The sequence below is a fragment of the Oryctolagus cuniculus genome, chromosome 18 (genome assembly GCF_964237555.1).
Source record: "Oryctolagus cuniculus chromosome 18, mOryCun1.1, whole genome shotgun sequence".
NCBI lineage: Eukaryota > Metazoa > Chordata > Mammalia > Lagomorpha > Leporidae > Oryctolagus > Oryctolagus cuniculus.
The window spans coordinates 67,040,178-67,067,874 of record NC_091449.1 but is presented as its reverse complement, the minus strand read 5'-3'; the positions used below and the strand labels follow the sequence as shown (position 1 = coordinate 67,067,874).

General features: G+C 64.4%; 1 long non-coding RNA gene across 1 annotated transcript in view; it reads right to left on the bottom strand.

The window, feature by feature from the left end:
• Positions 1-3,495, bottom strand: part of LOC138846372 (uncharacterized) — a 34,080-nt gene extending 30,585 nt beyond the window's left edge. Inside the window, exon 1 of the long non-coding RNA XR_011383854.1 lies at positions 3,320-3,495. This is a non-coding gene — a long non-coding RNA (uncharacterized lncRNA). The remainder of the gene's footprint in view (positions 1-3,319) is intronic.
• Positions 3,496-27,697: the final 24,202 nt, after the last annotated feature.

Genomic DNA, 27,697 nt, shown 5'->3' with positions numbered 1-27,697 from the left:
TACAGAGGATCAAAGACAGGGACGAAAGGAAGCTTCCTGGGGTGAAGCGGGTTAAGCCAGCACCTGGCACGCTGGCATCCCACATGGACGCCGGTTCAATTCCCGGCTGCTCTACTTCTGATCCGGCTCCCTGCTAATGGCCTGGGAAAGCAGCAGAAGATGGCGCAAGTGCTTGGGCCCCTGCGCCCACGTGGGAGACCTGGAAGAAGCCCTGGCTCCTGGCTTCATCCCAGCCCAGCCTTGGCCGTTGCAAACATTTGGGGAGTGAACTGGTAGATGAGAGCTGGCTTGCTCTCCGCCCCTCCCCAGACTCTCCCTCTGTCCGTCTGTCACTCTGCCTGTCAAATAAATAAAAATTTTTAAATGCCACAATGAATTACCTCATTTCCACCTAAAAACCAGAACGAGAAGTGCAAGCTAAGCCCAGAGCCAGCAGAAGAGAGCGAACGCTCCAGCTCGGAGCAGCGATGAGCGGAACAGGAGACAGAACCAAGAGCAAGGAAGGCAGAACTGGCTCCGGCTCGGAGCTGTGCCATTCGTGACTGCGACCAAACTCGCCAGGAAGGAGAGAGACACACTTTACCAAAACCAGGAGTGGAAGCCGTAACACGGCCACAACACAGACGCCGCGGGCTCAGCGGGGGAAATTCTGAGCGATTTCAATAAATCGGGCACTTCAAGGGAAGTTGACAAATTTCTCGAAAGACACAAAGTGACAGCGCCCACTCAGGGGGCGGGGTCTGAGCGGCCACGTGACCACCCACGGCAGCCGGATTCTCTCGTGGACTTCACCAGCACTGAAGGAAAACTAACATCAGTTCTTCACAATTCCTCCAGAAATTAAAGGGGAGTGAGTTTCCCACCCCGTTTACAAAGCCAGGATAACCTGAATACCCAGACCCGATGAAGGCACTACAGGAAAGCCACAGACAAACCTTCTTGGTGAGCACAGAGCAAGACTTGCCGACAGCCCCTCGGAAAAGCAAGCCGATCACACAAACAACGGAAAACTCGCCGAGCAGTGCAGCGACAGCCAGTGGGGAGTGTCTCATGTGGGGTGTGCCACGTGGGGTGTCTCGCGTGGGGAGTGTCGTGTGGGGTGTCTCATGTGGGGAGTGTCGCGTGGGGTGTCTCGTGTGGGATGTTGTCGCGGGGGGAGTGTCACGTGGGGAGTGTCGCGTGGGGAGTGTCGTGTGGGGTGTCTCACGTGGGGAGTGTCGCGTGGGGAGTATCACGTGGGGAGTGTCGCGTGGGGAGTATCACGTGGGGTGTTGTCACGTGGGGAGTGTCGTGTGGGTAGTGTCGCATGGGGTGTGTCTTGCGTGGAGTGTGTCTCAACACGTCACATCACCAGACTGGAAAGCAGAACCCGTGGCCATCCCGGGAGGCGGTCCCAGCAGCCGCACAACCGACGTCCACTTCTGGGAAAAGCCCTCCGCAGGTTCGGGACGGAAGGGAATTCCCTCGCCCTGAAGAGGACATCCAGGCCAAGACCGGCCTCACTGGGCGAACGGGAAGCATGGCGTCCCGAGGGGAGGGAAGAGGCGAGGACGCCCACCCTCGCCACGTCTGCCCCACAGTTCACACAGCAAGAAACAGTGGCCGGCGCTGTGGCCAGCGGGGTGAGCGGCCCCCTGTGACGCCTGCAGCCCACAGAGCAGCGCCAGGCCCAGTCCCGGCGGCTCCGCTTCCAATCCAGCCCCCGTCCATGCACCTGGGAAAGCAGCAGGTGGCGGCCCAAGTCCTGGGTCCCTGCCGCCCATGTGGGAGACCAGGATGGCTCTCCTGGCTCCTGGCTTCAGCCTGGCCCAGCCCTGGCCACTGTGAGCATTTGGGGAGCGAACCGGCACACTGGATCTCTCTCTCTCTCTCTCTCTCTCTCTCTGTCACTCTACCTCTCTCTCTCTGTCACTCTACCTCTCTCTGTCACTCTACCTTTTTTTAAAGATTTATTTATGTATTTATCTCTCTGATGTGAGTTGGGGCGAGCACTGTGGGGAGATGAGAAGCGTGCACCTGGATTTGACCAGGCCTCCTCCGCCTGCCAGGAGACACGAACACGCGGGAGCCATTTCCTGGCTGTCCCCGCGGTCACACAGACCAGCAGCTAAGCACCACCCTCAGGCGCTCCCGGTTTCCTGGGAGGGACTTGGGCTCCCGAGGCCAGACTCTGGTGCCGCGGGCTGCGTTCCTTGCCGGAGGCTCCGGGAAGAACCCACTCCGAGCTCGGGCAGGCTGTCGGCACAGCTCGGTCCCGGTCCCAGGGCTGCTGTCCCTGTCCCCGTGGCCTGTGCTTCCAGCTCCTGCCCTGCCGCGGCACGTCCAGGCCTCCCACCCCCTGGCACTCACTCTCCGGCCAGAAACGGCTTCTGCCTTTAAGGGCTCGTGGGCCTGGGGCCGCCCAGATGCCAGAGGGTCTCCCTCTCCGCCAGCCTATGCCCTAATTACAGCTCAAAATCCCGCAGGACACGGTCACCAACCCCCCACCCCCCAACAGCCCCTTCGTGCCTTCCGGCCCCTGATGCCGTCACCTGGGAGATTAGAGCCCACGTGAGCTTCGGGGGGCACAGGCAGAGCGCCGGGCCCAGGACATGAGCACACATGTGGGCGTAGGGGAGGCAGAGCTGGGTGTCGCCCATGGCACACAGGTGGATTCCAGCACATGGCTGTCCACGGCATCCATAACACCAAAAACTGGAAACGGCACTGACCAGTGGGTGCATAAGCAGAGCGTCCCGACCACGGGACTCTCCTCTCATGACACAGAACTACCCGCCCCCGCTGTGTCAGCTCCCGCTGGGGCATTTAGCTACTGGAGACCGACTTCTCCCGGTTCCTGGAAAGGCCGGGATGTGTGGTGGAATGAGAAGGTGAGAAGGTCATGCCAAGATGGCCACTGACAACAGAAACTGCCTGGCAACAGGCCGCGATTGGATGGCTTCGGAAACCACATGACAAGAGAGCCTGACTGGCAACAGGCCGTGATTGGATGGCTTTGGAAACTGCCTGGCAACAGGCTTTGATTGGTTAGGACATAGACTACCCCTTGACTGGATTGGCTGCCTCGGCTACATAAGCAGCTGTAGCAACTGAAATAAATGAGTCTGCAGGCTGCTGGCCTCTGGCCCGCTTTCACCTCACTCCTGGGGTCTGTGTGGTGACTCCGCGCCGCGCCTCCTGCCCCCACCACGCTGCTCCTCACAGAAACGAATCCACAGCAACAGGGATGAAGGGAGAGCCTCCCTCGGCTTCGTGGGCGGGGCCTCTCACTGAGTTCCGAGCTCTCTGCCGGCTGGGATCCCACCACAGCCCCGCTCACCTGATGGCCCCCAGGGCCTCTGAGCACCGTGGCCTGGGAGGTTACGTGCCATGCCGGGACAGGGATTTCGGGGCCCACACTCAGACCCTGGCGGGCGACAACACCAAAGCACGGTGCTCCGTCAGAAACGCAGCCCCCAGACAGCAGCACAGGCGGCTTGAGCCCGTTGGCATGAAAGCCTGAAAACGCAAACCAAGGGTTTAGTGACCAGATAGGGAGCTGCCAGGGCTGAGACTGGGGTACGGCAGGGAACAGCGGGGAGCAGGGGGGACGACACCGAGTGCACCCGTGGCACCCAGGGAGCCGCAGCTCCCCAAAGCCTGCACTTTGTACTGAGCCAGGGAAGCATGGGCGGGCGAGTCAGGCCCGGGGCCAGGAACGTGCGGTGCCACGTGCCGGCTGTGGGACCCTGTGGGAGACAGTTCTCTGTGCAGCGGGGCTGAGCGGGACACTGCAGCCGTTGGATCTGTGCATTAAATTAGACACACAGGACAGCCTCCTGGACATGGGATCAGAGACGCTGAGACTCAGCTGAGCTCACACAGCCGGGCCTGCCCGGGACTTCCCCCGCCCCTGGGAGCCTGGTGTCAACAGTTTGTGCAAGCAGTGGCCTGCGGAGGAAGCCGGGCCCAGCACCTCGATGTATTTTTGTCAGGGTGGGGAGGCACTTTGCATAGCCGGAGGGTGCAGGCCCAGCAGCAGTCAGGCTGGCTTGGGTGGACAAGCAACGATCAGAGACTCACGTCCACTGTGCACAGCCCTCCCTCTGCCCCCTCAGAGTGGACAGAAGCCTGGTCCCTCCCAGGGTCAGGAGATGACCGGCCAGTACGCACGAGCAGGTGCTCAGACGCACAAGCCCGTCGGTCAGGGATGCCGCGGGGGGAAGGTTCTAGAAGCAGGGGAAGACCTCCCGCAGCCCCTCCTTGTCACCTGTGCCACTGCACTGGCCAAGTGGCCTTTGTTAAGGAACCCAGAGGTACAATGGAGTCCGCAGGTCCCCATGGAGGAGAAGGTGTGGAAGGTGACGAGTGTGGCGGAAAGCCGAGGGTGACCCGCTGCCGCCCACCCGCTCACCCCTCACACCGGTCCCAACCCCGAGAAGGACCTCCCTGCAGGGGAGTGGCCGTGGGGGAGCCCACACAGTTGCTGGCACGACCCCGACTGCGCCTCCAACCCGCGCTCGGGCGTCAAGTAGCCCGGAATTCCTCCCAGCAAGGCGAGCGGGTGCCCCAGCCTCTGGCCGACACGGCCGGCCCTTCGTCCAGCTTTGCCGTCTCTCACAAAAGCCCCGGCGAGCAATGGACCCGGCCTGTCTTTCATTTAAAAGACAACTTTGTTTTTCTTAGGAGTCAGTTCCAAACAGCGATGGCTGCAGGCCCCGTGCGGGGAAATAAAACTCAGAAACACGGCTGGGCCTCCGAACAAGGCCGCGTGGGGAGGGCAGGGCAGCGCCCCCCAGGGTGAAGGGATGAAGTGCTGCATACTTGCCCAGCTCCGAAGGTGGGAAGCCCTGGCTCCGTCGGGACAGGCCGCCTCCCCCTCCTCCCTCGCTCGCCGGCCAGGGTCACTTTCAGCGTCGGCCTGGGCTCAGCTGCCGCCGTCCACAGTGCCGGGAGTGAGCGTGAGGCCATCTCGAAGCAGTTCCCCTCCAGACTGCCGGGATCGCCTGGCGCTCATTATCAGCTCTCGGGAGCCCGCCACAGGGGCGCCCGGGCCAACACCACAGCTGGCACCGCGGGCGCTCGGGGCCGGGGATCAGGACCCGCACTGGGGAACACCTGGCTGAGACCCTGCGCTGGCTTTGCGGCTCACTGCCCACGGCTGCCCGGCCGGCTTGTCCAGCCCCTCTCCTGCCTCCCCGTCAGCTCAGCCTGAGGAATGCCGGGCAAAGAGCCGCACTTGGGCCGGGCCTCCCAGAGCGTATAGGAAAGGGAGGTGCAGGGAGAGACGCCCTGGGCAGCTGAGGGGGCCGGCAGGCGCACAGCACCTGCGTCAGAGGCGGCAGCAGGCGTAGCTAAGTTTCTGCGTTCTGGGTAGTGCACCCAGCACCGCAGAACGTTCCGGAACCTGCTTGCTTCACCAGGGAACGTTCCACATGTAAACCAGCATCCAGTCGCCAGAGGGTGGAGCGGGGGGGGGGGCACATTGAGCGCGAGGACGAGGACGGAGCAGGCCCCAGCACCTTGCTCGGGACTGAACTTCCTGCTGCCGGCAGCGGGAGGGGGGAGCCAGGACCTGGGCGCCCCGAAGCCCTGTCCCCTGGCTGGAGGGGGCGCCACCTGCCCACAGGAAAGAGGCCGGGCTGGGACTGGGAGAGGAGGCATAGCGAGGTGTCGGGGCCTCCAGGGACACGGGGCGGGCGGGGACTGGCACGAATCCCCCCCCCCCCCGTCCGCCCTCGCTCCCCACCTGTTCTCTGCTGGAGGACTCTGCTCCCTAGAGCAGGAGACACCGCGGGCTGCTGGCGCCCTCTTTAAAACAAGTTCTCAGTCGCCCACCGGGAAATTCGCCACCCCAGGCGCCCCACTCTGTAGCATCTCCAAGGCTCTGTCCCGGCACTTCCACACCCTGGCAACTTAGCCCACGCTTGGTTTCCCACATGGACCACGGGGATGGAGACCTGCCTGCCCCCGGAGCCAGCCGGGGATTCCGTAGGGGGTGGGGAAACAGCAGCCCAGAACCCCCCGGCTGGCGGGGTCGCCCACTCACGGTCACGAGGGCCAGAAAGGGCAGCATCGGGAGCGGCCTTGGTCTCAGCCGGAAGCTGCGCCCGGCTCCACAGAGTGGCCGCCCGAGCCTGGGCCCCGGGCTGTTTCCTGGCTCACCCTCACCCCTGTTTTCCGAACTCTGAAACTGTGTCCACCCACCCTGCGGGCAGGAGTGGGCGCCCCGTCTGACGTTCGGGTGCTCCCACACTCCCCAGCACAGACCGACCCGAGGAGCCCCCATGGAGCCTCCTGGTGGCCCCGGTGAGAATTCTCTGGGCACGTGTAGCAAGGATTGCAATTGGGCCAGGTGTGCGCTCTGCACGCCGCGGCCACTTGGCTCTGCCTTTCAAATAACAAAAAAAAAAAACTTAAAGAAATGAAAAGGCCGAGGTCGGGGGCCACAGTCTCACAGCTCCAGGGTCTGCCCGGGGCAAGCATGGAGGAGCCTGGGGTTCTCGGGGGTCCTCAGCCCCTGGGCCGCCCCAGCCCCCGGGAGTTCCTCCGTGCTCTCTCCCTGCCTGGGGGTTTCCACACGCCCAGGCCCAAAGCTGCCTGGGGCGAGGCCGCCTCCCGGGATCTCCCTCAGGACCCCACAGCCTCTGATGTCCCCTCCCCAACGTGCGCTCAAACAGGGACGGCAGAAGGGACGAGGAAAAGCCCAGGGCTCTGAGCACAAGCGGAGGTGGCCCGGGACCCCCAGCCCCCAGATCGCAGGCATCCTGAGGAGGGGGCAACCCGGGGCAAGGGGCCCAGAGAGGGACGGAGCAAGGCCACACCGGGTCTGAGGGCACGGACAGGCATTCGGGCGACTCCCCCCACAGCCCCCAAGCAGGCCTGCAGAGGCGCCCCTTCCCTCAGCCTGCCCCCAGCCCTGTCGGCACCGACACCTGGTCAGGGCCCCCCAGGCTGCTCTGAGCCCACGGGGCCACCATCTCTCTCTGTGTGTAAAATTAGCTTGGCCCTGGGTTTCAGGAACAAACACCTGACACCTCCTTCAGTGGCAGGAAAACAAAACCAGCAGGGACTTTCCTGCCTCTGGGGCTGGGCGGGGGACAGGGGAGGGCGGGGGAGGGCCGGGAGGCTAGCTGCATCTGGGAGGCAGAAAGGAGGACCCTGGGCCACTCCCCTCCCGGCTCCCCGGCCCAGGCTGCGCTGTATCCTTGGGTGTTCCCCGGGCTGCGTCCCGGGCTGCGCTGTATCCTTGGGTGTTCCCCGGGCTGCGCTGTGTCCTTGGGTGTTCTTGTGACACCGTGGCGCCCGTGGCCACGCGCACTTCTCAGCCGCTTCATGCAGTGCGACCAGTGACACAGGATGCACAGCCCCCAAGTGCCCAGCTCAGTGCCGCACTGGGCGCCCGGGGGGCAGTGCTGGGCAGAGAAGGGGAGCGACACTGGCCCCAGGAAGCCCGGTGTCCCTCAGAGTCACTCCCGTCCCAGGAGCCCTGCAATTGTAGGCATTTGGGGAGTGAGTCAGCAGGTGGGCGCTCCCTCTCTCTCACTGTGTGTGTGTGTGTGGGTGTGGGTGTGGGTCTGTGTGTTTCTCTGCCTCACAAAGCTTACAAAAGGCAGCTGCACGTGACTCCACCTGGTACCCGTCCACGGTTTTATTTCTGGTAAACTCACAGCGTTGTGCTGGCCCCCCCGTTCTGGTTGGTCTTTTTTTTTTTTCAACTTTGCATTTGTTTTTAAAATTCCTCCATGTTGCTGCCCGTGCACCCAGACCAAATGCCTGCCCCAGCAGAGCGAACCCACCGCCCGCCCCTCCCCGTCTGATGTTCGGGTGCTCCCACACTCCCCAGCACAGCCAGCACCCCGAGGAGCCCCCCGTGGAGCCTCCTGGTGGCCCCGTGAGAATTCTCCGGGCACGTGTAGCCAGGATTGCAATTGTGGGGCCAGGTGTGCGCTCTTGGGAGGCCACACCTGCGGAAACACACCTGTAGCTTCCCCAGCAGCAGAGGGGAGGGAGCAGGTGAGAACCTGGAGTCTGGGGCAGGAGGTGCCATGGCCTGCCAGCAGGGGGTGCTGCTGCCCTGGGCACGCAAGCCCCAGGATCCCAGGAGGCTGCAGCGGCCACCTGACAATGTCCAGGCCGCGGGCGGCAGTGGGGGGTGGGGTCACAAGAGTGGGCCAGGCAGGGGGCTCGCTGCGTCCCCGCACCTCCACACACCCTGCCAGCCATCGGCTGGCAGCAGGGAAGAGCAGCACCAGGCAGGGAGGGACAGAGCCTCAGCCGTCTGGCTCTCAGAGGCTCACCCCACCCCGCCCGGGAGCCCAGCTGCTGAGTGCCACCTTGGCACCCCCTCCCCAGGGCTGCATCTGGACTTTGAGTCCCGAGGGTAAGAAAGAAAGTGGAAGGGAAAGAGAAAGTCCACCTGAGCGGGCAACCAGCCCCAGGGCCGGCGTCCAGGGCCCAACGCGACAAGCTCTGCGGTCGGCCTTGGACCCCGGGGTCAGCCCGCAGTGTCCTCTCCCTCGCCCCTGTGCCTGCCATGTGCTGGGCAGTGCGTGAGTGGGGGCCGGGTGCACCCCGACACACGCGCCCAGTGCTGGGGTGGGCTCGTCGGGGCATCACGCACACACGCGTGAGACACGGCAGGAACACCAGTTCCCCCAGAGGAGGTGACGGCCCCGTCCGCGTGTACAGCTCTCGGTCTGTCCTCCCCTTGAAAGGACAAAGCAGCCGTGTCCACGGAGCCGGAGGCGGCCCCTGCCCCACCCCCCGCCTCCCTGCCCTGGGGGCTTGTCCCCAGGCTGCGTGGGGTGTTCGAGGAATCCCAGAGACGGCGGCCACATGCGGCCGCGCCTTCATTCACCCGTGCTGACCCGTGCTGACCCCGCTTCGCAGACGAGAGCCATGGTCACCGAGAGGGGCCCGCCGAGGCAGCCCGGCTCCTGCACACGCCACAGGCTGCGTGCACGAGACCAGAGCACTCAGGGACCACCCGGCATCCTGCGTGCGGGAGAAGGTTCCGGAGAACGGAGGCTTTCCTCCGCGGGTTCCGGGGCAGCTTCTGTGAGGCCAGCACCTCAGACCGCACGGCCCCTGGGAGCCACGTTTCCAGGAAACCCGGGAGGCCAAGGACAGCCCTGTCCCCGGGATGGGCGCTCGCTGGACTTTATTTTCACTTTCCTTTTTAATTCCCCAGCCCGGCATTGTCCCGTCTTCCACACGGGCAGTGGTGCCTGGGGGGAGCCGGGGGCGCTGACGGCCTCACCTGCAGGGCACGAGGACGTGATGGCTGCAGCGACGTAGCAGGCGTCGGCACCCCCAGTCTGCGTTCCTGGCTGGACATGGCCTCAGGGACCACTAGGGAACATTCCGGCAATGGCGAGAACTGGGCGGGTTAATGTGGGGCCGTCAGGGCCGCGTGCCCTTGTCAGGGATGGGCAATCCAAGGTCCGTCGTGGCCGAGCCCTGTCCCCAAGGCCACACATCTGCGTCCACTCTTCCCAGGGCCAGGAAGCCTCCACAGTGGCTGAGCCTTATCCCCAAGGCCACACGTCTGCTTCCACTCTTCCCGGGGCCTGGGAACCTCTGCTGTGGCTGGGCCCTGTCCCCAAGGCCACACATCTGTGTCCACTCTTCCCAGGGCCAGGAAGCCTCCACAGTGGCCAAGCCCTGTCCCCAAGGCCACACGTCTGCTTCCACTCTTCCCGAGGCCTGGGAGCCTCCGCTATGGCCAAGCCCTGTCCCCAAGGCCACACGTCTGCTTCCACTCTTCCCGGGGCCTGGGAGCCTCCGCTGTGGCCAAGCCCTGTCCCCAAGGCCACACATCTGCGTCCACTCTTCCCAGGGCCAGGAAGCCTCCACAGTGGCCAAGCCCTGTCCCCAAGGCCACACGTCTGCTTCCACTCTTCCCGAGGCCTGGGAGCCTCCGCTGTGGCCAAGCCCTGTCCCCAAGGCCACACGTCTGCTTCCACTCTTCCCGGGGCCTGGGAGCCTCCGCTGTGGCCAAGCCCTGTCCCCAAGGCCACACATCTGCGTCCACTCTTCCCGGGGCCTGGGAGCCTCCACTGTGGCCAAGCCCTGTCCCCAAGGCCACACATCTGCGTCCACTCTTCCCGGGGCCTGGGAGCCTCCGCTGTGGCCAAGCCCTGTCCCCAAGGCCACATGTCTGCGTCCATTCTTCCTGGGGCGGGGTCCTGGGAGTGTCCACCATAGCCCGGCCTGATCTTCGCCCTTCCCCCTCCCGATGCACTGAGGCTGCTAAGCAGGACCCCGAGGCTTCGGCCTCCCAGTCACGGTGCCGCCCAGGGAAGGGCAGAGGCTCTGGACCGGGGGCGGGGGAGGCCCTGCTTCGTCCCACCAGGCCTGTTTCCCCAGCCATCAAACGAGACCGTCTGTCCAGGCCCTCAGAGAACTCGTGTTTGTTAGGGGCCTTTCTCACCATGAGCTCGTGTAACCGGCACCACAGCCCGGGCAGGAAGGTAAACTGAGGCAGAGAGTCGTCCGCCAGGGTCCCCGGCCACATGGGCCAGAGGCAGGTTCAAGCCCAGGCCCCAGACGTCCATGGCACCTGCTTCTGGAAGGTGGTCACACCTGGCTGGCTCCAGCCACAAGCCCTGCTCATCACGGATGGAAAAAAAGGTGCCCAGAGCCCCGCAGGCGTGAGCTGGGACATCGGCCCCGCCGGGCGGAAGCTGGCAACGCTGGGCAGATCCTCGCCCAGCGAGGCGTTTGGGGCACCCCAGCTTCCTCGCCGTTGGAGGGGGTAGGAGGACAGACCAGGGCTCCGTAGCTGTGCCACTGTCTGCTCCACGCCCCATCCGAACACATGAGCTCCTGAGACAGCCTGCAGACAGCCCTGCGGCTGGGGCGAGGCGCGGGCACCCCGACCCGCCTCTGCTGGGGTCACGGTCGCCCCTACATAGTGCCAGGCCCAGTGCTGAGAGTGTCATGGGGGCAGCTCCTTCAACCCCACAGCCGTCTGAGATGGAAGCCCCTCGAGGCCAGGCGCCATGGGACAGCCCCGGGGTAGGCGGGGCGGGGGGTGGTACAGGACCACCTTCCCCTACGGGGCCCATGCCGGTGCTGTCCACTCCGCGGGTGAGGAGGCCATGGGGGCAGCAGAAGGGCAGCACTGGGCAGCCCCAGGGCTTGCCCCCTACCCCGTTCAAGTGCTCCGACCACAGCAGTGTCCCCCCAGGGTGCGGCAATGAGGGGCAGGGTACACAAACTCTCCACCAAGCCAGGGCAACTCGGCCGGGAGCCCCCCCTCCTCTTCCCCCACACCTGCTCCACTCGGTCCAGGCCTCCAAGGGCCTCTAAGCCTCAAAGAGAAGGGCCGGGGGTCTCTAAGCCCCCAGGAACCAAGGGCAGAGGTGCAGACCCACCCCCTCTTTCCAGGCCATTCAGTCCCGGGCACCCTGGGGTGCTGGAGATCAGCAGGTGCACTGCCCCCAGCCCCACCTTCTTTGTGACACCTCTGGCCTTCAACCTCTGCCTCTGCACAATGGATTAAATGGGGTTCTTATCTCCCAGGGTCAGGCATACAGTAAGGGCTGCATAATTACGGCCTGGCCTTCCCAGACCACAGCCCGCAGGACTGCACCCACTCAGCTGTCCTTGGAGGAAGGGCGGCCAGCAGACAGCCAGGGGTCCAGGAGCAGGAGCCTCTGGCAGGCCCACTATGGCCACACATGTGCACACACATACACGTGAGGTCATGTGTGTGCACACACACACGCATGCACGGCCACGCCGGCACTGGTGGCCTCGCCCTCTCCCCTCCTCTGTGTGAGCGCCGTGCAGCTGACACCGGGCAGGGCCCTTGTTGCTCAACGCCGGCCCGGGCTGCTCTCAACGGTCAGGGCCGGGCTGTCAGAGTGGGGGCCTCGGATCCAGCCTCTGCGGCCGCGGCTTTTAATATTTTAGAGAAGTTGGGCTTTGGCCAAGTTCCTCTCCATCAGATTCTTCCTGTTGCCGGTGCCCCTCAACCCCCAGGGCCTTAGCCCCGGCATCCACAGGCCCGGTTCAGCTCTCCTGGGGGGCAGGGGAGGGGGCTTGCAGAATCTCGGAGGCCGCAGCTTCCCGGGGCCCCCGCCACCTGCCACCCATGCCCACGCCCACACCCATGCCCACGCCCCGGGTCCCTCATGCTCAGACCAGCGCTCTGGGCCCCGCTTCCTCCGTCCACTCCCGGGGTGTCTTTCTCATCATCTGACATGAAGGCTCAGGCCTGACCAGCCAGCCAACCAGGCTGCCCCCATCTCCCCCAGGGGGGCGGGACACCGCCAGTCCCCTCGCCCCTTCCGCGCCCACCGGGCTGCTTTCCCTGTGTCTTCGTCTTGCTCGGCTATGAGGGAAAGTCACCGTCCACCCCCACGAGGCACCGCACTGAAGTCAGCCTGCAGGCGGCTGAGCCCAGGAGAGGGGCCGGGGACAGGGTGGAGACGGCGGAGGGTGGGTGCCGAGAGTTGGGGATCGGCCTCGTGGTGCAGTGGACACAGCATGACCTCCAGGGAGTTTGCCACAAGCTCATCCCTGTCCCGAGCGGGGCCGCCGGCGGAGGTGCCTCTGCCCAGTCCTTACCCTGCGCTTGGCTCTGCAGCCACAGACGCGGCTCTACACCACGGGCACTGCTCGCGTGCCGGAGTCCGGCCCTGAAACCGAGGACTCGGCAGCGCCGGGGCTTCCTGGAGGCGCCAGGGGAGACCCCGGTCCTCGCGTCTTCCAGCCTCTGAGGCGGAGTCCCTGACCCCCGAGCCCGACCTCCACCTCCAGAGCTCAGCAGCTTCCGGCCCCGCTCGCGCCCCCGCCGTCCCGTCTCCCCCTCCGCCTCTGGCCCTCTGCCGCCTTCTCATAAGCCCTCCTGTGACTGCACTGGGCCCGGGCAGACAGCCCAGGCAGTGTCCCGTCTAAACGTCCTCCACCTCGTCACGGAGGACACCGGACAGCGCGTTCACAGGTTCTGGGTTGGAGTGGGGACCCCGTTCCCGGGGGAGGAGCCGTGTTCCGCCACCCACGCCGACGGGGCAATGTAACTACTTAGCTTCTCTGAGCGGTGCTGGGCTCAGCTGTGACGTGGGGGTGGTGGATGGAGACTAAGCTGGAAGGGTGGTGGCGAGGGCGAGGGCGAGGGCGAGGGCGAGGGCGAGGGCGAGGGCGAGGGCGAGGGCGAGGGCATCCATCCCTGTAGAGTTCCTGGCAGGATTAAAGGGCTCCATTCCCGGCACAGTAGACGCTACGTATGTGAGCCGTTGGTCCACATAAAAGGTCTCCTGCTCGAGAGACTTGTGCCCAGGGCTTCAGCCTGTGGGTCACTCACTGCTCCACGACACGACGACCCCCAGGAGCCTTCGGTGGGAACTAGCGCTCCCGCCACTCAGCCCTCCCTGAGGGGCCGGACAGCCTGTGTGCAGGGGGTGCGCGCAGTGGGGGCTCAACACTGCTGTGGAACAGGCCCTCGTGGAGCTGGGCAGGGCAGGCACGCGCCCCCTGACAGCACTGCCCCGGGTGCACTTCTAGCACACCCCAAGCCTTCCACCCCTGGGCAGCTCTCTCTGCCCCCGGCTCCAAGCCTGCTGTGTCCCAGCCGGATCCCCCTCTCCCTGGAGGTCACAGCTCCCGAGAGAACCCCACCCCCCACCACTGGCATCGGTCTGAAGCTGGCGGGTTGCTGCCCCCGCGGGTTCCTCTCGGGCTGCAGCTCTCTGTGTGTGTGTGTGGTCACCGGGGTCCATCTCCCTCCACTGTAGACCATGAATGTGTCTGTGCCCACCTGGCACCTGCATCCGCACGGGGCTCCCGCAGGGCAGCACAGGCGGCAGCCACGGTGCCTGTTGTCTCACCACGGACTCAGCGGGGGCTGGGGCTGGGGGGCACACAGAGCCTGTGGCGGGCCCCTCCCAATGGGAAGCTGGGCACCAGGCTAGGTCCCCGGGGACGCCCTCAGAGCCCTCAGAGGCTGTGAAGGAAAGCAGAACCAGGATTTTCCTCCCATTTTTTAAAGATTTATTTATTTATTTGAATGGCAGAGTTAGAGAGAGAGAGGTCTTCATCTGCTGGCTCACTCCCCAGATGACCGCAACAGCCGGAGCTGGGCTGATCCGAGCCAGGAGCCAGGAGCTTCTTCCGGGTCTCCCATGCAGGGGCCCAAGCACTTGGGCCGTCCTCTGCTGCTTTCCCAGGCCACAGCAGAGAGCTGGATTGGAAGAGGAGCAGCCGGGACTCGAACCGGCACCGCAGGCAGAGGCTTCACCTTCTACAGCACAGCACTTGAAGCACGAGCGGGGGCTGGGGCTGGGGGGCACACAGAGCCCGTGGCGGGCCCCTCCCAATGGGAAGCTGGGCACCAGGCTAGGTCCCCGGGGACGCCCTCAGAGCTCTGTTGTGACATCGCCAGGGTGCGCCGGGCACAGCCACAGGCTCGGCTTGGTTTTTACGTCGCCCTTGAAGACTCTTGCCGGGCTCCTTTCACCACGCGGCCCAGAAACCGTTACGCGGTATTTTAGGGAACAGATTTCTGTAACTGCGGTGCTTCTTAGAACCACTTTCTTCAGTTTTGCTCTTTTGCAAAATGACTGCTGGATGTGCCGCCGGCGGCTCTTGGGCACAGAATTAGCCTCCTCAGAACCGCACTCGCACACGGCGCTGCGAGGACCCAGGACAGGAGTCCTGCGCCCGCCTCTGACCCGATGCTGACCTGGAGCTGCAGCTTAGCCTGAGAGCCGGGGCGCGCAACACACGCTGAACCCCACTCTCTGCCGGGACAGCAGACTCAGGACTGGGAAGCAGCCTTGAAAATCAGGCGTCCCTGGGACATCCCGCCCCAGGAAGCCCAGACAAAGCCACTTGCACGGCGTGGGCCCCATGCGCACAACTCAGACGTGGCAGGTGCAGGGCAAAGCACGCCGAGCCCGTTTGTGTCGAGGAAGCCCACACACCTGGGGAGGATCTTAGTCACCGCTGGCATCAGCAACCTCGGGTGGGGAGGCTTGCACAGGGCTTGCTTTCTCTGACTTCTTTCCTAAGATTTACTTATTTGAAACACAGAGAGAGGTCTTCCATCTGCTGGCTCACTCCCCAAATGGCTGCAACAGCGGGGCTGGGCCAGGGTGAAGCCAGGAGTCAGGAGCTCCACCTGGACCTCCCACAGGGGTGGCAAGGACCCACGCACTCAGGCCCTCATCACTGCCCCCCAGGAGCGGCGCCTGGAAGCTGGGTCACACGCAGAGCCACGACTGAATGCCAGGCCCCCCGAGGGGGCCGCAGGTGTCCCGGGGCTAAACCCACCGCGCCACGGCTCCTGCCCTGCCGCTTTTGCTTTCTGTATTATCTACTATCACCTCTTCTGCAACAGGCGTATACCTCTTGTCCATGCTTCTCATACCTGTACTTTTTCTTGAGCAAACACACAAGGGCAGCGCTGACAGCGCTCCACGCATGTCGCTCCAGCGGCTGCTGAATGTCCCACAGGGCCGAGGGCGCCGAGCAGAACAGCGGTGTCGCCGCCTCGCTGGACCTCTGCCCTGTGCCAGGCACCGTCACGGCCGCTTGCACGGTGACAGCTTCTGGAAGCGGCTGCTCGTTCTCTTCCTGTTGTCAGTGAAGGGGGGATCCCTGGCCCCGCGGCGTCAGCGCCGGCAACAGTGGCTGCGGCGGAACCCAAGCTCGGGCGCCAACACTGGACACGGTGGCTCTCACCCTGAGTGGCTGCCTGAAATGCCACAGCCCACCTATGCTGCAGCGTGCGATGGCTCCGGACAGACGGGAGGCAGGCAGCATGGACCAGGAGGGCCTCGGGCTGAGGCCGTGCGTGTGGGCCCGCGGGGGTGGACGGCGGGGGCCAGAGCCGCAGGGACTCTCCCTGAGGGAGGGGGAGCCTGCAGCCCAGGAGTCCCGAGTGGGGGAAGAGCGGCCACACTGGGTGCCTCCTCCTCTTGGGGTCTCCTACTCAGTGCTCTCCTGACCCCTTGCAGCTGCAGTTTAGAGCCTCGGGGTTTTTTACGCCATTGCTGCCGTCCGTTTCCACTCCAGCCCGTCCCTACAGAACGCCGGAGCCCGAGGAAAGCAGTGTGTGCTGAGGCCTGTGGCACGGAGCACTGTGGACAGCACGGCCAGGAGTGGACAGGAAGGAACTCTACACTGACAGCAGGACAGAAAACTCGGGGGAGTTGGATTCAAAACATGGCAGCATGGGGCTGGCGCTGTGGCACAGTGGGTACAGCCGTGGCCTGTGATGCTGGCATCCCATAGGGGCACCTGTGCCAGTCCCAGCTACTCCAGCCCCATCCAGCTCTGCTCACGCACCTGGGAAAGCAGCAGAGGACGCCGAGTCCCTGGGCCCTGCACCCACATGGGCGACCCAGACGAAGCTCCCGGCTCCTGATTTTGGCCCAGCCCAGCCCCTATTGTTGTGGCCATTTAGGGAGTGAACCAGCAGACAGAATCAATCTCTCTCTCTCTCTCTCTCTCCCCGTGTATGTAAGTCTGCCTTTAACATAAACAAACGTAAAAATAAATCTTAAAAAAAAAAAAAAAAAGAGAACAGGGAGACCATGCTCTCTGAGCTGGTCAGGGAAGGTGAGCCGGGAGAGCCACGTGCACGCGCCGGCTGCTGGGCGGCACATCAGCCCCGATCCAGGCAGCTCTGTGGTCAGGTGACACGGCTCAGCCCTCCAGAGGGAGCCGGGTGCTGGGAAGCAGAGAACAGGCAAGAGACAGGGAGGGCCGTGGGGGAGGGCTCTTCACCTACAGACGGGAGGGGCCACCCTGAGAGGGCTGGAGCCGGGGGGCAACTGGAACACAGGCACCGCCCCCCCCCCCGCCCCAGCACAGAGACCACTGAGGCCGTGGTGCAGTGACTGGAGTACAGAGCACCCCCCCCCCCAGACATGGAAGACCTCAGACCCCCTCTGCAAAGCCCGGCGTGGCTGAATCTTACTCCTCACTGGTCCAGGGCTCCAGCGAGTGGGGAGGGCAGGGCTCCAGTGGGGGGCGGCCAGGGCTCCAGCGAGCCAGGGGGGTGGGGGGCCAGGGCTCCAGCGAGCCGGTGGGGGGCGGCCAGGGCTCCAGCGAGCAGGGGTTGGCCAGGGCTCCAGCGAGCGGGGGGGCCAGGGCTCCAGTGGGGGGGGGGGCGCCAGGGCTCCAGCGAGCCGGTGGGGGGCGGCCAGGGCTCCAGCGAGCCGGTGGGGGGCGGCCAGGGCTCCAGCGAGCCGGTGGGGGGCGGCCAGGGCTCCAGCGAGCCGGTGGGGGGCGGCCAGGGCAGAGCTGCTGTGGATCCGCTGCTTCGTCAGCGGGCAGGGCCACCTGCCCATCACCATGATTGCTTTCCACCTGCCTGTGAGGGGAAGGGGTTCAATCAAAAGGGGGCGAGGCTGCACCTGCCCTCAGGGGCCCACGCCCAGCCCCACCTGCTGTGGCCCAGCACCCAGTGGGATGCAAAGGTGGCAGGCAGGGGACTGTGCCGTGCAGCACACACAGGACGCATCTCCAGCCCCTGGCGTCCCGGGCGCTGTGTTCCTGGTGCTCTCTGGCCCTTTCTCCACCGTGCAGGAAGCCTCTGAGACCCTAGCTCCCCCGAGGCTCGGTCAGGCCCCCCCATGCCCAGGCCCCTCCCCTAAGCTCCCCTAATCGGCAGAATCAGGACCCCTGGGGCGGCACCTGCACATTCACACCCCCAGGTAGGGGAAGGCAGCAGCAAGCGCAAACGCGTGGCTCGGCCCTCACCTGCTTGCACCTGCTATGTCCTCCGCAGGTAAGTTTCATCCTGCCACCCCGCGCCCCTGCCCAGCCTGCTCCTCTGCAGCCCTTCCCGGCCACTCCCCTGCCTGGGTCAGACGCCTGCAGCTGCTTCGGGACACTTTCTAATCATCAGCCTCGTGAGCCCCGAAGGTCAGAGCTGAGTCGGGCTTGCTTGGGGCCCGGTGCCCAGCACACCGCAGGGCCTCAGCACACACGGGTGTGACTGACTCAGCAGCCGGTGGCGACCTTTGCCTCGCCACACCCTGCCCAGCCCGGTCGCGCCCAGCCTCAGCCTCCCCTTGCCCTCATGTGCACACAGCTGGTGCCATGGGACCTCACGTAACCCCTGTTAGCAGGGCCAGCCCGGTACTCCCCGAGAACAGGTGTTCCTGCCGTGGCCTCCAGGGTCTCAGCACAAGTGTCTGGGCTGCTCGGCGGGTCAGCAGGGGCACGGCCGGGACTCCTTTCCCCACCGTCCGCTCCGGTCTGTGACGATGGAAGTCTCGTTCTCTTGTGTGCTCGCCCTCTGGTCTGGGGGTCTGGGCCCTTCTTCCTCCTTCAGCACCAAGGGTCTGCACTCACCCCTAAGTACAGCTGCCCCCCCAGGATCTCCCTCCTGCTCACAGGGCTTCCTGCACTGGCCAGCTGCCAGCATGGACACCTCAGCTGCCCTGGTCCCAGAGTTCCTCCGCCTTTGCTCTGTCTCAACTTCCGGTCCACTGCCTGGGCTCTGGCCTGCGATGACCTTCCCTGCAGGCACTCTGGCCTCCCAGCCTGGAACCCCCGTCCCTGCCACAGCAGCCACGGCTGTGCTGCCCTCCCCTGAGCCACAGCCCTGCATGCTGGACCTGAGCTCAACAGATATCTGTGGGTGGATGGAGGATAAAGCTGGACAGATGATTGGAGAGATGAGAGAGAGACAGAGACAGACAGAGAGACAGAGACAGAAACAGAGAGAGGCAGAGAGATAGAGACAGAGAGAGACAGAGAAAGACAGAGAGAGAGAGAGAGAGAGGCAGGCAGGCAGGCAGTGGAACCACCCCAACCTTGAGGGTCCGACACTCCTGCAGCTGAGATCGCTGGGTCAACCCACGGTGACTCGGTGACTTGCCGCAGGCTGCCAGCCTGGGACCACGGCCTACAGAGAAGCAGGAGAGGCGGCCCCGCCCGGGCCCCATCGGCTGTGAGAACTGAGTGAACAGGCACAGCCGAACTGACCGAACGCTCGGTCACAGCCGTGCTGCCCTCGCAGGTGCGGCTTGTGGCTAGGAGGGCGCATCGCTCCGCCTGGGAGCTGTCGGCTCCGTGCTGAGGGGCGGACCAGGCTTCACCCTCGCAGGAGTTCTGACGTCTCCGCCAACGTCTCCTCTCGCAGCCAAGAGCCTCCTACGGCAGGAAGGCGTTTGGCCCCTGTGGCAAACAGCAATCAGCCAAGACCAAGACCGCGGTGCACAGGCGCCCGTCTGGGGCGGAGAGGCGGCCGACGGGGAAGCGTCTGCTCGCTCTCTGCTCCTCTACCTGTCCCAGGTGCCCTGAGAGGACGAAGCCACACCTGGGCCCCAACAGGGAGGGACAGCTTCAGCCAGCTCAGCCTGCCGGGGTTCTCGCTGCTCCGGGCGCTGCCGAGGCCGGCCCGGGGGTCGGAGGGAAGCCCCCGCACTGCCCCACTGCCCGCTTCTCGGCCCCTTGCTGTGCGGTGGGGTTAACCCTTGCTGTGCTGTAGGGTTTAACTCGCGTGGACTCAGCTGTCGATCTGCTTCTCCCTCGCCCCCATCCCCCACGCGGGCCAACTGCTGTGTGTAAGGGATCGGCCGTGTGGCGTCTAAGACCTCCCCGTCCCCAGCGGGGACCTCACCCCCACACAGGGTCCCTAAACTCTCCGATCCCAAGTGGCCTACTGTAGGGCGTGCAGGAGCTGGCTAGGGAACAGTGCCTGGGAGTGTCGGCTTCACAGGGGGGCTTATTTAAAAACCAGCCCCATCCCACCCCACACCCCCTCACCCCCAGTCCCGCCTCCCCGCCCCCCACAAAACGCCAGCCCAGAGCGCTGCCCACGGTGGTCCTGGCGGCTGAGACAGAAGACGAGACGCGAGGGTTAAAAGCCTGGGCTGCAGCTGACCCCACTGGCCTCGGTCTGTCCACTGTAAAATGGGGCGATGTCCGTGGTGCCTACCTGTGCCCGTTCCCTGTGGCTACTGCTGCAGACGACCCCAAGCTCGGCGGCAGCAGCACATGGGCGTTCTCACAGTTCTGAGGCCGGAAGTCCGAACTCTCTGAATGCAGTGTCCGCAGGACGGAGCAGGGACACGGACGCCTTCTGGCTCCTGAGGGCTGCCAGCCCGACTCGGCTCCAGCCTCTGCCTCTGCGGCCGCACCAATCGTCTCTGAGCAAAGCCTCCCTCCCATTGACCGACAGAAGACTGCCGTTAGGGCTCATCCAGGTAATCTGGGAAAATCCCCGCTCGGCAAAGCCCTCACCACACCACCGCCAACTGTTTGGCCTCACAGGTTCCGGGCATCAGGCCTCCAGGCTATAAACTACCCCGTCCGGGAGAGTCAGAGCCCACCTGGGCCTCAGCACGGGCGGCCTTACTGACCATCAGGCAGCACAGCCTGCGGCCTTGTGGGGGCAGGGGCCTCCCCTTGTCACACGCACCTGCTCTTTGTGAGACGGGAGCCTCACGGCCGCCCTAGAGGAGTCCATGGACACAGCTCACTGAGACTCAGCCAGGGCCACGGCGGCGTCGGTGCTGGCCACGGGCGTGGGGTGGGATGAGAAGTCAAGAGACTCCGGACTCACCACGGATGAGGAGGAGGGACCCCTCCCCCAGGCAAGCTGGCGCCCAGGAGTCGGCGTCCTGGACCAAGAGCCGGAGCCGTCCCGGGGCCAGGCACTCGAGTGGCAGGGGGCATGCCATCCGGAGCCCGCCCTGGGTGTGACCTAGACCTCCCTCTAAGTGGGGATGAAGGCAGCCCAGGAGGCCTGGGCGGGAAAATCGCCGGCGCGTCCTCGGCCACTTAGAGCAATGCTGCCGACCCCTCGGCACCTGGAGGGGAATGGCTTTCCTTTCAGAACAAGTGAGCCCCGCGGACGCACATTCCTGGGGACCTGTGTTAGGTGTGGGCGGTGGAACCGAGGCCAGAGCTGCTTGGCGGGCTGGCGGCACCGGGTGGTGAAGGAGAAACCCTCTTCACCCTGCCAGCGTCGTGGCATGCGTTTTTTTTTTTTTTTAAGTTTTATTTATTTATTTGCGAGGTAGTGTTACAGACAGTGAGAAGGAGACAAAAATCTTCCGCCTGCTGGTTCAGTCCCCGAATGGCCACAACGGCCGGAGCTGGGCTGATCCGAAGCCAGGAGCCGGGAGCTTCTTCTGGGTCTCCCACGTGGGTGCAGGGGCCCAAGCACTTGGGTCGTCATCCGCTGCTTTCCCAGGCCACAGCAGAGAGCTGGGTGGGAAGAGGAGCAGCCAGGACTCGAACCGGAGCCTGGTTGGGATGCCAGCCCCTTGGCGTGCGTTTCACGCCTGCGACTCATCTTCAGGTGGCCCAGCAAACACACGCAGACGGACAAGCCGGTCTTCAAAGCGTCCATGTTAAATGTGTGTCAATGAAAAGGCTGCGGGTGCCTTTCCAACTTCCTACAACTATCATGTGTGTATCTTACTCCTTGAAAGGCACCAGGAGGGCCTCCCACCCACCGGTTCACTCCGGCAAAACCGGAGCCAGGAACTCGGTCCTGTCCCCCACGCGGGTGGCAGGGCCCGAGGACCTGAGCCCTCACTGCGGCCGCCCAGGGTGCGCACGGGTGGGAAGCCGGATTCGGGAGCAGCCCAGCACTCTGATAGCAGATGCGGGACCCCAGCTGGTGTCACTGTTAACACCCACCCTGAAAACAACCTCATCGTTCAACTCCACTTTTCCAAGAACTTTTGGAAGTATGCTCATATATAAAACAAAGAAGGCAAATTGGCAAATGCGTGGGTAAATACCGCTGACCGTCACGGTTAACTTCTCTGTATGTTGGAAAGTTTCCAGAATGAAAAGTGGGGGGAGGGGCAGGGTGGGAGGAAGGCCGTTCTTGAACCGAAGAGCTCCCCTTTTCCCCAAGGCTCCGCTTCGCGGTGGAGGGGAGGTGCCGGGGCTCTGAGGCTTTAGGGAGTGAGGATGCAAAGCCCGGCCTTCCGGCAGGGAGAGAAGACCACGGCTGAAGCGCTTTCTTGGCTCAGGACACCGTCAGAACCATAGCCGAGGCCCCCGAGGGCAGCAGGTGCGGACGCCAGGGAGCCCGGACAGCTGCTCTCCGTCCTTTGTAACATACAAGAACTAGCAGCCCTGACTTCCAGGGGAAGGAGCCCCACGGGGCCCAGAGAATCACGGACTTTCGGGCTGTAGTGGACACTGAGCTTGACCCTCAGCTTCCAGGCCTGTCCCTGCGGTCCCTCCCCGGACACTGACGGCTGGCGTGTGACTCAGCTCTGGCCACTGAAATGTGAGCCCAGGTCAGCCCAGGGGCTTCTGGGAAGTGTCCTTCCCAGGAGGAGGCAATGGGAGAGGTGAGGTGTCTCATTTCTTTGTAAGCTCTCTCCTGAAGGTGACACCTGCAACTGTGGCTGCCATGTCCGGGGGACACCTCCGAGCCGTGGAGCCAGCCCACCCGGGAGCCTGCCTGTGCTCCGCGTTGTGCGAAATCAGCATGGTCAGCTTCATTGGATTTCTCCTCCCAGGGAGCGGAACCCCGTGACAGCTTCGCGCTGCCTGACTTAGGAAAACAGACATCTTCCAGGAGGATGCCCGCTCGGGAGCAGGATGCAGCTGACGTTACCCGGCTTGCCCCCGCGCCAGGAAGCCCCCTCCACGGAGCGTGGCATGCTGCGGTGTCACAGGGCACCTGGCAACCCCCAGGCCCCGCTGCTGGCTGGCACACCTGCACCGGGGACTCGCTCCCTCCACTTCAGAGTCGGGTGGGGGCAGCCCCCGCCCGCCGCCTCGCTCAGCCCTGCCTGAGTGCTTCCTGGCGGACCCTCACATCTCCTGTTCTTGGTCCAGGTGCTGTTGGGATGCGGCTCCAAGCCTCACTCCCTCCCCTGCCAGCCCCAGGGACCAGTGGGCCTCCCTGGTGGACTCCTGGGGCCCCCGACCATGCTCCTCCACCACCCGGGGCTGAGAGGGAAGTCACGGCTCCCGGAGACCCCGCCCGCCCAGAGGTGGATGGATTCGCGTTTCCCTCAGAACGTCCTAAGGATCCGGATGTTTCCAAGTGGATCCGAGCCTCTGCCTTGGCCTCCCCAGGACAGCGGGGGTCCTGTGTCCTGGGAAGTGAGGGGCCCTGACGGGGCCCAGGGGACATGGAGCAGGATGGAGTTCAAGGGCCGGGAGAACACTTTGGTCTTGACCCCCCCGAGGCTCCCTACAAGAGGTGGCAGCCCTCGAGCTCCGTTCCCCATCAGTGTCAGCCTCCTTTTCCAGCCTGGCCTGCATTCCGTGGCTGGAAGCTGCGAGGCCAGGGAGAGGCAGATGCAGAGCGGTCAGCGGGGCCAGCCAGGAACTGCCCGCTGCCTTGATGGGCACCCTTGCTGCTGTCTCATGGGGCCAAACATCTGCTGCTGGCCCTCCCCACAGACACAGCTCAGCGTGGTGGCCAGAGACTGGAGCCCCAGGCAGTTTGGTCCAGACTCGGGTATCCGCCATGGCTGCTCCCAGCTATGACACCTTCGGGAAGCGACTTCACCTCTCTGGTCCTTGAGGTCCTGGGGTGGATAACAGCAGGTGCCTCCCTGGGCGTTTGGCAGAACTGGGCAAGACCGTGCGCACAAAGCACGTGGCCTTCCCTGCCATGGGGTCAGTGTCGCTCAGCGTGCACATTCGGTGCCACCGGCATCGCGTGCTGCCTCCCGTCCCTGGGTCCCTGCCACCCGCGTGGGAGACCAGGGTGGAGTTCCTGGCTCCTGGTTCCAACCTGACGCAGCCTTAGCTGTCACAGCCATTAGGGCAGGGAAGCAGTGGACGGGGGAGTTCTCTCTCCCTCGTCCTCTCCCTCTCTACTGTGGTGGGAGAGGCAGGGCACCCACTCCCTCCAGCTCCGGCCCCTCGGGCCACCCCACCCAGGACACCAGCCCCACCCGGCTCCCTGGAAAGGTGGGCGTCGGCCACAGCCAGGGTTTCAGTGTTGGCGCTCACTCGCGGGATGACTTGGGGCAAGCAACTTCCCCTTTCTGTTCCCTGTCCTCCTCTGAGAAGTCGGAGGCCCCCGCTCCTCGCACCTGCTGGGATTCCTGGTGGGATGGATTCCGGGGCCCTACTCTTAATACTCGCCTTGTGCCTGCGGCCACGCGGTCCACGGGGCTTTCGCTCTAGTCCTCACAGCAACCCAAGGAGGGGAGCAGTTTACAGCCGTTTCTGTACTATTGGGGAAACTGAGGCCAGGAGGCGGGTCTCCAGGAGGCTGCCCAGTGAGTGACAGGTACCGATGAGATCAGAATCTTTGCTGAGCTCGGGTCTGGTGTTACCCCGACGTGGCCCTCTGTTCAGTCCCTCTGGGGCCAACTGACTTTACCATTGGTGGGTCGACTTGGAATTGTGTGATGTTGCTGCCTAAGGAAGCCCCCTCCCCAAAGGGCCATGAGCCCGTGTGAATCCGTGGTCACTGCCAAGAACGCAAGGATCGAAATCCCCCGGGCCGAGGAGACCAGCACAGCCCCGTCTGCCAGCGCCCGTGTGGCGTGGCTTCCAGCACTGGATGTGCAGACGGGAGAGGAAGTGAGCCCAAGCCTCGCTGTGAGAAGCCCACCGCCCAGGCTGGCGTTGGGGAAGACAGGTGCGGAGAGAGCCGAGAGCCTCAGAACCGCGGAAGTCTCCAGAGACCGCCATTCTGCTCTCCCTGGGCTCTGCCACCACGACAGAGCCCCGCCGACAGACGGTGACCCCTCGCCTCAGCACCCCCGTGCCAGCAAGTGACATCTGATCTCACAAACCTGCTGCTTGGCTGACGTGTTCTTGATTCCCTCGTGCAAACGTGAACGAGCAGGTGCAACCCTGAACGCGCAGCTCGCCATGCTCTGCTGTCTGTAACCACCTGTAACCTGAAGGCAGGCGGGCAAGCCTCGGAGGACTGAGCGGGGCACGGGGAGTTCGCTTGTCTGCAGCTCGGCGGCCGGGTTCCAACACCGGCTTTGTTAACGGTGCCCCCTCCCCACTCTCCCGCCTCCCTGCACTCGACAAGCTGCCCTCGTCTGCTCTTATCTTTAAAATTCCGGAGTGTTGTGCATATTTTTCAGCAAACATTATTTACTGAGAGGCAAAAATGAATGAGAGGGAGAAGACAGCATCTCCCGCCTGCTGCTTCGCTCCCTGAATGCCCACAACCAGAGTCAGGTCAAGGTCGAAGCTGAGAGGCAAAGACTACGTCCAGGGGCTGGCGCCATGGCTCACTTGGTTATTCCTCCACCTGCAGTGCCGGCATCCCACGTGGGCGCCAGGTTCTAGTCCCGACTGGGGTGCCGGGGTCTGTCCCGGTTGCTCCTCTTCCAGTCCAGCTCTCTGCTGTGGCCCTGGAAGGCAGTGGAAGATGCCCAGGTCCTTGAGCCCCTGCACCCACATGGGAGACCAGGGAGAAGCACCTGGCTCCTGGCTTCGGATCAGCGCAGCACTGGCCGTGGCGGCAATTTGGGGAGTGAACCAATGGAAGAAAGGCCTTTCTCTCTGTCTCTCTCTCACTGTCTAACTCTGCCTGTCAAAAAAAAAAAAAAAAAAAAAAAAAAAAAAAAAAAAAAAAAAAAAAAAAAAACTCTGTCCAGGTCTTTCCTCCATGTGGGTCACCTGCTGCCTCCCAGGGCACCCACCAGCGGGACCCCGGCACTCCCATGTAGGCAGCCACGTCCCAGCCGTGTCTTAGCTGTAAGGACAAGTGCCACACTTGTCCTCCAGCAGCTGCTCTGAGTGGACACGGCCAAGCTCTGGGGAGGGGTGACGGAGCAGAGCAGAGGCCAGGTGTGCAGGGGGCCCGCTCAGCGCTGTGCTCTCGGGCTGGGCGCTCATCAGACCCACAGAACGCGCAGCCCAGGAGTGAAGCCCCTCGTGGGCCATGCACCCGGGGGGTGGCAGCATCCCTGGACCGTGACAGCCGCCCCGGGGCGGGCTGGGGATCGGGGTACCTGAGACCTCTCTGTCCTTGCAGCCCGGTCTTGCTGTGAACCTAACACCGCTCTTAACGTCTATTTTAAATTTAATAAGGACGTTGGGTGATTTCCAGGCGTCCTTTCAGACAGGATTCCACAGGGTTTGTCTCTCATTAGCAGCAGTGAAAGTAGGATTTCCTGCTACCGGTTCCCTCTCCGGCGGGGAAGCAGCCGCGGCCTGCGCAGGTGCCGGCACGCTCGCCGCCAGATGTCTTCACCGTGTGGTTAGCGTTTGGGGAAGATGAGGCCGGCCGAGGTCTGGCTCCCCCTGTGCCGTGGTTTCTCCAGGTGTCTCCCAGCCACGTGCACCAGGGTCGCCTGTGCAGGGAAGAAGCAGCCCCCACGCCCAGTCTGAGACCCACAGAGTGGAACGAGGGGACAGGAGGGACGAGGCCGGCAGGGCTGGCCACGGCACGTCACGGTCGGGCGGGACGCGTCCTGCTGTCCATCCCGACTGCCCGGATGAAGTGCCCGCTCCTGAGCTGGCTGTGCCTGGGATCCAGCCCCTCTCTGCCCCTGGCAGTGTAACGGTGGGCGAGCCCCCTCCTCTCTGAGCCTCGTAGAACGGAGGCTGAGGGTGCCAAGCTCACAGCGTGCCCCGGGAATTCAGCGAGGCAGCTGCTGGCTGGGGGTCCCGTGGTGGGAACATGGAGCCGCTCCCGGGGACACCCCCACCTCGCCCTCCGCTGGCCAGGGCAGGCCTTGGTGCCCCTGGGGGAGACAGAGGCCTGGTCTCGAGCACACTGGGCCTGCTGCCTGCCCGCAGGGATAGAGCCCAGTGCCTTCGCTTGGCCACCAGCATCAGGGGACCCGCCCCCACCTCTCAGGGCACAGGGAGGCGACCCCAGCCCTGGGGGAGGAGAGAGACTCCCCCAGCGTCCGTGCCAGGGAGCTGAGCGCACCGGGCAGGCTGACGGCACCCAAACCAGAGACTCCTGCGCCCCAACCTCGCGACCTGCAGTGCACGGAGAGGCTCGGGCACAGCCCCCTACTTGGCGCCCGCCCCTCGGGAACAGCAGCCCCCTACCACCCTGGCTGCCCGCACCGAGCGGCTTGCGGTACTCCAGGCACCCAGCTAAGGCCTTTCCATCTGTCCTCATCAGCCGCAGCCCTGGGACACAGGAGCCGTTATCAGCCCCTCCCTGCCTTGTAGAGACGAGCACTCAGCTGCGTGGCCAAGGCCGACTGCACGGGGCTGAGCAGGCCTGGAGGCCGAGTCCACCGGGACCGTTAGCCGACAGGGGCTTTGCCTCCCGGGCACCAGGGTCTGAGGCGACAAATTCCCGAGAGGCGCTCGCGGCCGAGGCGCAGAGCACCGTGAGCAGACGGCCTGTGCGGCTGCCCACTCCACGGACGCTGGCCTCAACCACAGGCCCCGCTGAGCTGCAAGCCACGAGGAAGACGTCCCACCTCAGCCAGCTCTGCGCAGGACGGCGAGGCTCAGGGAGGGAAAGCGATGTCCCCAAGGCCACACGCAAGTCGGTGTCTGGGTCGGCCCAGCATGCAAATCAGCGTCAAATTTGTGCAGCCTTAATCCAGGGCAAAGGACAAAAAACAAACCAAAACAAAACCCCTGAGGCCCAAGTTCATGTCCAGCTGGTCGTCGGGAGCTTGGGATGCCTTCGATTCAGGCCACCCCAGGGGCGGTCGACCCTGCCACCCCCTGCTCCGGTCAGCCTTGCCCTGGGAACCCACGGGCGTGCCCTGCCTCATGCTTGCTTCTGGGCTGCACTCCCCGGGGGGAAGGTGGGCGAGCAGACTCTGCAGGCCGGGTCCTGTCGCTCCCTGCAGGACCCCCGCCAGCCCCTCAC